The sequence below is a fragment of the Chinchilla lanigera genome, unplaced genomic scaffold (genome assembly GCF_000276665.1).
Source record: "Chinchilla lanigera isolate Chin_1 unplaced genomic scaffold, ChiLan1.0 scaffold00053, whole genome shotgun sequence".
NCBI lineage: Eukaryota > Metazoa > Chordata > Mammalia > Rodentia > Chinchillidae > Chinchilla > Chinchilla lanigera.
The window spans coordinates 5199157-5210493 of NW_004955454.1; positions in this window are offsets into that span (position 1 = coordinate 5199157).

The window sequence follows — 11337 nt, forward strand, 5'->3', positions numbered from 1 at the left end:
CGCGCGCCCGCGAGCGCCAGACCCGCAGCCGGGCCGCGGGCGGCTGAGCGGGCAGGGCCGACCAGGTGGTGCTGTGAGCTGGCCGAGCGCTCTTTCGTTTGGTGGTTTGGAATTTTTCTTGACAGCATGTTGCAGTTTGGGGACCTTGTTTGTTTTCTGATTTTGTTTTCCTTTTTTTCCGGTTTTTCCATGGGGGAGGGGAGGAAGAAGTGCGTTTGCAAATTTTGTAGCCGCCCACCTTCCTGTTTTCACTCTTGCATATGTAAATCGGGTTTGATTTTACTGTATTCTTTACATGGTTGTGGTTTCCTTTTCCCATTATCCGCGGAGAGAGGGCTCAGTAGAAGCCGCACTCGGGGAGTTTTATCAGCCATTGCGAATGCCCAGTAATTTGTTATCATTTCCTTAGGTAGTAGCAGTTTTTTTCTTTCTGGTTTGGTTGGGATTTATATTTTTAAAGTTAATTGGCAATGCACTTGATATGGTCTTGCACCTGTGGGCGATTGAGCTGGTTCCTTTTTATGCGGGGTGTGTTGGGGGGTGCGAGAGAGGAAGCCGAGAGTCTGCGAGTGGGCCGTGTGCGGGGGGCAGTGGGCTATCTGTATGCGTGTGTCCTCCGAGTGTACCTGCACCCACGGTGAGCCCGCGTGAGTCCAAGGCTCCCCCTTGCTGGCTTAACTGTGGGGAGAGCTGAATCTGGGGCCATCTGAAAGCAAAAACAAACCACTGTCTGCTTCTGAAACGGGAATCAGTAACTTTGCATTTTCTGTCCCACAAGATATGCAAAAACAATGCAATAATATTCATTTTAAAAATACAATTGTAAGTTGTGTTGGCATTAAAACTGTATTTAAAAAACACACACACACAGAGAAATTTAAGGGAAAAACTCAAGAAGGCATTTTGCTTCGATATATTCCGTGTAATGTTTTATTGCATTGATAATGTTTCTGTTGAAGAAACCGTTATACTTGAATTCAGGTCAGTTTCAGTATTTTTCAAATATTTTTTTAAAACTGAATTGCAATTGTGCCAAGCGAATATAATAATGGATTGAATTGTTTGTTTTTGAATTCACTTCTTGTATATTTTGCTGCATGTAAAGTAAATCATTTTGTATTTGGAGTGTGATAAGCTTTACCTCTGAGCTCTTAAGTGCTTTTCTCTATGTGGTTGGGGAAAAGGGAATGCATTTTCATTTGTGCGATGAGCAAAGGCATCTTCAGTGTAAGTCATTCTGCGATCCACAAACAGGTTTGGACATTACTGTTTTGCATATCTTGTGTTCGCTTCCATTGCCCTTGGTTTTGCCAAAATCCTGTAATTTGTCCACATCTTGCTGTGAGATACCAGGACACACCTCACTCGGGTCTCCAGTCTCGGCCACTCTGATCTGGTACTTGTCTAAGAGCATTGGCCATTAGGTGCAGAGAGGCTTTAGCATCCTCCGCAGAAGAGGTGGCTGGCTTTTCTGGTCACTCAAAGCACAAACATTTGGTCTCCTCGGTAAAGCCCACATTGACTAAGATGAAATTCAGGTCAGCTAGAGGGACAGGAGGGGGCAGCTCACTTCTGACAACTGGTTTACTGAACTATAGCTAACAGGGGTGGGAGAGCTGTCCCCGGGGAAGACCATGACCCACTCAGAAATTATTCTCTTTTGCATTCACATCATCCTTTCCTCAGGATGCAGGATTCCCTTAGACCTACCCTAAAGTGTGTGGCAGTAGAGGAAGGGACCTGGACAAAGGAGGGAGCATCAGGAGCCCACAGTGGCGGAGGAAACCGATTTCACAGGGGCATCTCTGATGCTTATTTCTATCTATCTGGAGCATCGCTTTATTGGTGCTGTGCCCTTCGATTATATTTCAGCAGCAATGGTTGAAAAGGAACTGATTTAGGAAAAATAGGACCCAGCCACTCACCCAGAATTTACCCATTGTCTTTCCTCAGTTCCAGGGTTCCTTTGGCCCTCCGTGGCACTTACACAAGCTCAGTAGAGATTCAGTAGGAACATGCCTTTACTCGGTGAAGAGGAATTGTACTTTCACAGACTGACTTACGAAAAAAGCTGAGAAACGTGACTGATACTCCCTGGTTCAACAGTCTATAAGTAGCATTTCTTTGTGGCTTTCCACACTTGACCCACCCAAGTATTCATGGTTCCTGTTCCCTACCAATAAGGTCCTTTAGAAATTAAAGTTAGGTGGCACCCTTGTCTGGTTTCCCAAAATGGCTCTCTGCTCTGGTTTTAATTGAGGAGGACGGAGGAGCCCTTTGGCGTCAGTACCTGGTTCTTGCTGTACATTTGGCCCCTAGAGAGAAACGTGGAGTATTTATTGATCCTACCGTACGCTGCCTCTCCCTTTTCACGTTGATCTATATTGTTTGGAACTTTCACTACACGTTACCAAGTCCCACTGGCCACCTGGGCTACAGGGGTGCTTTTGCCATCAACTCACAGGGTCCTGCCCATTGTGGCTTCCCAGCCCTGCTTTCTGCACACCCATAGGCCACTTTCTTTATAGCCACCACTGGCAGGGAGACCAGAGGAGCTCGCTCCATGTCCCCTGTGAGAATGATGTCAGCAGGGACACAGGCCCCTTGCCCTACCCTGAGAGTTCCCGCACCAGGGTTTTTCTTAGCTTGACCTCGCAATCAACTAGTGTAAGACTGACATGGAGGTCATCACTAAAATCAACGAACTGAGTCCACATGGGCTATGGGCCCTGTCCGCCTAAGATGGAACTGTCCCCATGACTCTGTCCAATATAACCATCAAATGTTCTGCAGCCTTCTGACAACACTTGAGGGCTTTTGACCATCAGAAGGACTTTGAGGACAGTAGGTTACATTCTATAGTTTGGAAACTTTCATTCTTATTTTCTGTCGGACTAGCCCTGCCTGCTTTATTTCCAGACATTGATCTTAGTAATTTTTCACATGTAGGGACACATTAAGCAGAAAAAGGTCCAGCTGCCTCTTTTCCGCCTGATTCTGGAAGATTCTTTAAGTCTTGTGGTTAAGAAAAGAGAGAAATGGGGCGGTTTAGCTCAGTGGTAGAATGCTTGTCTAACAAGCGTGAGGCCCTGGGTTCTGCTCTCGGTACCAAACAATTAAAAAGCAAAGAGAGACAGAGAGTGGGAGGTCGAGAAACCTTTTTCCTAGGTTTTGGCTTGATTTATAAAATTTTTTTCCTGCTTTCATTCAGAAGCAATTGGAAACGGATTCACTCTTAAGCAGACAGGCAGCTGCCCTTCACCCCCGGACAGCCCTTCTCCCTGCAGGCCTTCTTGCAGCAACCTAAAGGAGAAGGCCCACCGGAGGAGTACACCTCCTGGCCAAAGCCCTTTCTGAGAAACCAGAACACCCAAGAAGTCAGCAGAAGGACAGTGGCTGTTTCCCAAAGGCCAGCTGATAGGCTCCTGTCACTCCCAGAGTTCGAGAAATAAAACAAGGATTTAGGCTGTGTTGTTACCCTGGTGAGCGGGATTTCAGCCTCATCAAGTCATGCTGTACCTATTGCCAAGGAAGACAGTGATGTCTCCATCCCTAGGGACCTAGAATAAGTGAAATACCACTGTCTAAGAGTTACAAACCCTTTGCAAAGAGGCCAGGCGAAGGGCTGTCTTACCTCCAGAAGAACATTCAGACCCTGGGACAGTCAACAAACTGGCTTATGGAGTCCAGGCCAATTCTGTTTTTGGTTTTGTTTGGTTTGCCTTTATGATACCAGGGATCTAACCCAGGGGCGCTCTACCAGCCCAGTGCTGTCCTTCCAGCCACACCAACTCACCTGCTGGCTGTGAAGATGTGGGCCCTGCCAGCCCTGAGGGAGGATCAGCCTGCAACCCCCAGAACACACTCCCATTGGAAGGCAGGAGGAGGAGCCCTGGCTCAGTCACCAAAGCCGGGTTCCCCAGCATCTGTTTCTCGTGGAGCTGTAAGGGAGAGCGGTGGGAAGGTAAAGCACCCTAGCTCATCAGGGGTGGGCACCTGAGCTCTGCCCTACCCGGTTCTCTCTCTCTGCCCCCTCCGCAGCCCCCAGCATCCTTCCTGACCCGGGCCTGGTAAGAGGGACAGAGGTGAAGGGAATCCCTACACAGGTTCTAACAGTTTCTTTGCAAAGCCATTTCTGTTTTTAATTCTTTTATGCATTTATTTTGATTTCAAAGCAATGAGAGATTGCCTTGTGGTGGCAGATACTACTACAACAAATTAACATATTTCTGCCAGATTTTGACTTTCTTGGAGAACACTAGAGTAACCGCACACGCGCGCACACACACACACACACACACACACATACACACACACACTGCGTGAGGCACAAGTGCTCCCCTGAGTTCTAGATAAGTGACTTTTCCAAAAACATGAAGACTGTGTAGAGAGACAGAGGACCAGAGCCACTCCCCTGGGTGGAAATGGTGCCATCTGAGCCTATTATTATCCTGAATAAACGTTATTTATCTACACAGAAAACCAACAGTTTCCCTACGGTGACTGTAGGAAGTTTGAGTTATAGCACATGAAGTGGTAAAGACCTCTGGCCTTTTTCATATTTTGGAAAAGCCTTTTAACCAGTCTCTGAAAGGGAATTAGAGATTGCAGCTCAATCAAGCATATCAAATCAATTCAACCCTGGCACTGAGAGGAGAATTAGAGCTGGGATTGTCCCTGAAAATTCTCTTAAATCTCTGCTAACGAAAGAGAAAATGAACAAAAAGGGGCTAATCTGACAAAATTTTGCTACATGACATCACCTGAGTCAAATCTCCTTTCAGGTCAGAGACTGGCTGCTCCAGAGGTGCACACACACACACACACACACACACACACACACACACACACACACACGCACACACTGTGGCACAACCCAAGCGCCCCAGTTTTCAGAATCGAAATGATTTGAATTGGGTAAAGCTTGTGGGAAGGGTAGCACACCACTTAGCCTGGCATAGATCAGACATTCACTGCAAATTTGCCTTCTGAAAAATCACTCATGAACCTCCTCCCAAGGCCGTTAGCAGAGAAGGCGGGGGTGGAAGAGGACGTGGGTACTGCGAGGGCGCGTGCATGTGAGGAAGTGCAGCAATGGACAGAGCAGCCATTAGTCCCTGGTGGGGCATGGAAAGGTCTGGTTCTGGCACCCTTAGAGCCCCAGAACTTAGAAGCAGGAAGGTAAAGAAGAGGGTGAGCAAGGACTCACGTGCCATGGGCACCTGAAGGTGCAGATCTCAGGCCCCTGGATAAAGTCAAGTCCAAGCCTTCAGCCAGGAGAAGAGAGAAGGCACCTTTCTATGGAGTCAGAGGAGGGACAAAAGAGAACAGGTCACTGGGTCCTGTACTGAGCACTTCCCCCAAGACTTCCCAAGGTAGAGAAACTACACCAAAGTCAGCAGGGAAAAATGCTTGAGAATCAGGGGCAGATGATTTGTGCACAAACAGCCGTGCGCAGAGGGCTCCTTCAGAAGGCACCTCAGTGGACCCAGTGCTGCAGGCATTTCTCTGCTTCCGCACACACCATGCAGGCATCAGCCATAACCCATCCCCCAAGTCAGCATCCATCCTCACTGCCCCTTCCAGGTTTTGCGGCACTCGGTGGCTGCATCCTGCCCTGCCCAGAGCACATACTGTATTCCCATTACCTCCCTGGAGAGAGGTTTTGCACTGAAGTGAACCATGGTAACAAAGGAATAACCAGGTTTGCACACGTCCATGATGGCAATAGTTGAAACAACCTGTGGGAAACCACATGAATTCATTAAGGAAGAGAGTGACAGATCCCCAATGGATGAAGCACTGGAATGTCTTTTGTTCTCATAATATCGCTGTTGTATTTTAATACTCCAGAGCTACCAAGCAAAACTCCCGTCCATGTAAAGGGGTCCAGACAAAGCCCTCCATCTTTCCTCTCCTCGTGTCCTCCCGCTCAGCCCACCTTCGTCGGCTCCACCCTGTCTGTATCATGTGTCATGCCTGTCCGCAGAGCCGGACAGTGCCTCTGTGTCACTGCCCCCACACACCCGCCCCTCCAGGCTCCACGATGTCACAGTCTGACTGTTGTAAATATCGTTGTACAGTTTGTAATCGCCAAATACTCCCTCGCCTGCCGCACCTTCTCGCCCTTGAGGAAGGCCAGGGAATCTAGAAGGGGAAGCCTTTCCAAGAGAGCTTCAGGGTCATCTCTGTGTGAGATGCTATTGTATATTCCTGTAAGATTGCATTTTTATCTAAGGAATGATGTTATTTAAAAAACAAACAAAAAAACCCACAAAAAATAAGAATTGCAAATAAATTTCTTAACAATGTCTGCCTTGTTTCAATTGTTATCCTCCCTCTTCTATGTGCTTTTTCTCCTGTTTCCTAGAGATCATAAAAATCTCAATTAACTGAACTGTATGGGCTCTCCCAGAAGGGAGGAAGCCTGGAGCAAACATGGGAAATCTGAATCCAGTGATAATACCTAACTTCCTGTCAGCTTCCAGTGAAAGTGAAATGACCAAAGGTTAAAAAGGAGGCAGACAGAATAGGAGTAATTAACTGGATAATCCCCAAAGTGGAAGCCGCTTACACACACACACACACACACACACACACACACACACACACACACTAATAGAGAAAACATTAAATTTGTTCTGAATTAAGAAATGAAGCTGGGAATATGGGAGGAAAGGAACAGGGACAGAGAACATACATAAAGTGCTTTGAAGTCTGTAAAAAACAAGATCACTTGTGTTCATTATTATAATCTAAACTGACTAGGTTTCTAGAATAATTCTTTGAGTGAAAATAGTTTGTCCCAGAAGATTCAGGGAAGACAGCAGAGTAGGCAGCGCCAGGAGCCTGTCTTCTTCCCGGACAAAAGCTGCCCTGGCAGAATCTGTCCACTGTAAGTATTGGGGAACTCCGGAGTCTATTGAAGGCTTGCCATTTCCCGGTCCGGTCAAATCCTGGTTAATTTTGGTCATGTTCAGCTTTTAGTAACAGTAACAGCCACCCACGCCCTCCCTCTGGGCCCAGGGCAGGTGGACGGCACTGTTCCGGGACAGCCTACTGGGGCCCAAGGTTGACAAAGAAGCAAATCTCTCCAGATCTCAGGTCTCCGTGTTTAGAACACTGATGGCTGCTTCTAATGACGGAGGACAAACACAGAGGTGGCAGCCAGTGTTAGTGACATCTGTCCCGTGGTCCCAAGCTCCTGCCCCAACCCCGTGGAGTGACATTCAGGGGTATGCATTTTCCTCCTTCACTCTCTTTTATTCTCCTTGTGGGAATCAGATATTAAAAACTAAGACTTTAAAAGTACATTTTGGAAAAAAAAATAAAAATAAAATAAAAGTACATTTTGGGAAAATTACAAAGTGACTGCCCAAGTCCAGGGAAAACCTAAGGCTCAGAAAAGACCTTCAGTTTATTCCTTGTACTAAGCCTTGGCACTGAGAGAGCCTCCAACAATTTTTTTAAAAAGCAAACCCCAAGGAATTGAGGAAATCTGACTTCCAGAATTACCAGTCTTTTTAATGAAAATGTCCAGTTTTCAACTACAAAAGAAACACAAATTATTATAAAAGGAAAATGTAACCCCATTCCAAGAAAAAAATAAACAAATTATCTCTGAAAAGACCTGATGGCAGATTTACTAAACAAAGACTTTTAAATAAAACTCTCATGATAGAAAGAAAAAAAGAAAATGTGGAGAAAGTCAAGAAAATGATGCATGAACAAAATGAAGAATTTCAGTTAAAAGAGCACCTTTTTTTAAAAATCTGGAGATGAAAAGGATAACAACCGAGAAATTCACTAGAGAGATTTAAAAGCAGATTTGAGCAAGCAGAAGAAAGAATCAGTGAACCTGAACACTGAATAGCAGAAGTTATTAATAGTCTGAGGAACAGGAGGAAAGCGGATTGATGCCCGAGACACTTGTGGGACACCATCAAGCTGACAAACACATTGTGGGAGTCCAAGTAGGGGAAGAAAGAAAAGGACAGAGAGAATATTTGAAGAAACAGTAACTGAAAACTTCTTAAATTTGATTAAAGACATTTCCACAAACATTTAAGAAGTTAAGAAGAATAACTAAAAAGCAATGAAATATATCGTCAAAATTCTGAAGAACAGAGGTGAAGAGAATCTCACATAAGCAGCAAGAGAGAACAGCTTATCCCATATAAGGGCCTCTCAGTCAGATTAACAACATATTTCTCATCAGAAATGTTGGAGACCAGGGGCTGGGGATTTAGCTCAGCAGCACAGCACCTTCCTGACAAGCGCAAAGTCGTGAGTTCGATTCCTGGTACAAGAAACAAACCAAAAAAAAAAAAAAGAAATGTTGGAAACCAGAAGGCCATGGGTCGATGTATTCAAAATGCTAAAAGCAAAAGCCTGTCAACAAAGAATTGTCTGACAAAACTGACCTTCTAAAATGAAGGAGAGGGGCTGGGGATTTAGCTCAGCGGCACTGCGCCTGCCTAGCAAGCAAGAGGTCGTGCGTCTGATTCTTGGTACGGGGGGGGGGGGGGGGTGTAATGAAGGAGAAATTAAAATAATGGCAGAGAAACAAGAGGTGAGGCACTTCATCACCACAGACCAGCTCTACAGGAAATGATCAAAAGGAGTCTTGCAGGGTGAAACGGAACATTAGACAGTTGCTCAAAGCTGTATAAAGAAAAATAGCTCAAAAAAGGCAAAATCTAGCATTATCGTAACAATGATTTGTGACTCTACTTTTTACTTTCTGCTTGATTTTTACTTTCTATATGATTTTTTTCTGTACTGGGAATCAAACTCAGGATCTTGCGCTTGCCAGGCAGGTGCTGTGCCACTGAGCTGTATCCCCAGTCCTACTTTCTGTATGATTCTAAATGCTAGTATTAAAGCCAAGCACAGCAGCACATGCCTGTAATCCCAGCTACTCAGAACACTGAGCTGGAGGACTGTGAGTTCAAAGCCAATGTGGGAAATTTAAAGAGAACTTGTTTTAAACAATCAATCAATAAAGAAAGAAAACAATGTATATTTGTAATGGTTTAAAACTCTGCATTCTGTTTGCTACATCATGTAAGAGATGAATGTATTTAAGAGAATTATTAGCTTATGTTTAGGGGCACACAACTCACAAAGATGTATTTTACTTTAGGGGTTGTTTTTTTTTTTTTTTTTTTTTTTTTTTTTTTTTTGTACTGGGAATTGAGCTCAGAACCTTGTGCTTGCACTGGTGCTGCTGAGCTATAATCCCCAGCCCCTAAGATGTATTTTAGAAAGTCAACAGCTAAAAGAACCAATAACAGAGCTATAAAGTAGTTAAACTGCTACTGAAATGAAACTTGCACATATTCACATTAGGGTGTTATAATGTTAGGATGCCGTAGTTAATCCTCATAGTAACCATAAAAAAGCAATAGAGGGGCCAGTGATACAGCTCAGTGGCATAAGCACCTGCCTGGCAAGTGCAATGTCCTGAGTTCAATTCCTGGAACCAAAAAAAAACCAGACCTGAAAATAAATGTAAATAAAAATTTAGAATGAAAAATCTAATTTAGACGTTCCATTCAATGAGGAGAGAGAGATAGAGAGAGAGAGAGACAGAGAGACAGAGAGACAGAGAGACGGCTATACCAATACTGGGGGGAAAAAATAGACTTTAAAGGAAAAAGCAGCCAAGCATGGTGGTACATGCCTATAATCCCAGCACTCAGGAGTTGATTCTTTGAGAATATTAATAAAATTTACAAATCTTTGTGTTTTGGGAGTTTTTTGGTTTGTTTTTTGATTGTTTGGTTTTTGTTTTTTGATACAGGGTCTCGATATGCAGTTCAGGCTGAACATGAACTCACTATGTAGCCCAGGCTGGTCTTGGATTGATGGAGATCCTCCTGCCTCAGCCTCCCAAATACTGGGATTACAGGCATGCACCACCAGGCCGGGCTTAGCCTTTGTGTTATAAAGACTGAAGGGAAAAAAAGACTCAAATTACTAAAACCAGAAATGAAATTGGAGACATTGCTACCATTTCTGCACAAATAAAAAGGATCATAAGAGAGTATCACAGACAATTGCATACCAAAAAATTGAACAACCTAGATGAAATAAAGAATTTCTCAAAACACACAAAACCTACTAAGACTAGATTACAAATCAACAGAAAATCTGAATTTTCCTACAACTAGTAAGAAGATTTGACTGGTAGTCCAAAATCTCCAAACAAAAAAGACTATGGTTTTGATGGCATCTCTGGTGAATTCTCCCAAGCACATAAAAAACTAACATCAATCTTCCTCAAAGTTTTCCAAAGAATTGAAGAGGAGGAAATACCTTGACACTCCTTCTACAAGGGCAGCATTAACCAGATGCCAAAGTCAATGACGCTATAAAGAAGGAAGATTCCAGACTAATATCCTTTATGAACGTTACTGCAGAGCCGGGGATATAGCTCAGTGGCACAAGCACCTGCCTGGCAAGTGCAAGGTCCTGAGTTCGATTCCCGGTACCAAAAAAAGAACATTACTACAAAAATCCCAAGCAGGGGCTGGGGATTTAGCTAAGCGGCACAGCGCCTGCCTGGCAAGCACAAAGTCATGAGTTCAATTCCTGGTACAGGAAAAAAAAACAAAACAACAACAAAAAAATCCCAAGCAAAATACTAGCAGTCTAAACTCAGAAGCCTATTAAATGGACCATCCACACCAACCAAAACGTCAGGAGTCATTCTTATAATGCAAGAATAGTTCAATATATGGAAACTGATCAGTGCAGTGTACCACATTAACAGAACAGAGGACAAACGCATGATCACCCTGATACAAGAAAAATATTTGACACCATTACAAGACAAAGACACCCAACAAGTCAGAATACAAGGAAGCCACCTGGACATAATAAAAGTCAGATGTGAAAAGCCCTCACTGAGCATCAGACTCAAGTTTAAATCCTGTGTTCCAAGATCATGAACAAGGCAAGAGTGGCCAATTTCTGTCACTTCTTTTCAATGCAATACTGGAAGTTCTAGCCACAGCAACTGGGCAAGAAAAAGAAAAGGCATCCAAGTGGCAAGACTGGAACAAAATTATCTGTGTTCACAGATTCTATATCTTATATGCAGAAAACACTAGCGATTCCACACACAAAGAATGTCAGAACAAATAAATGAATTCAATAAAATAGCAGAATGCAAAGTCAACACATACAAATCAGTTGCACTTCTACATATTAACAATAAAGAATCTGAAAAATTATGAAACCCATTATATTTAAATAGCATCAAAAAGTAGAATGCTTGAAGAAGACATAAACATATCCTCTGTTCAGAGATTAAAGAATATGTGGAGATAT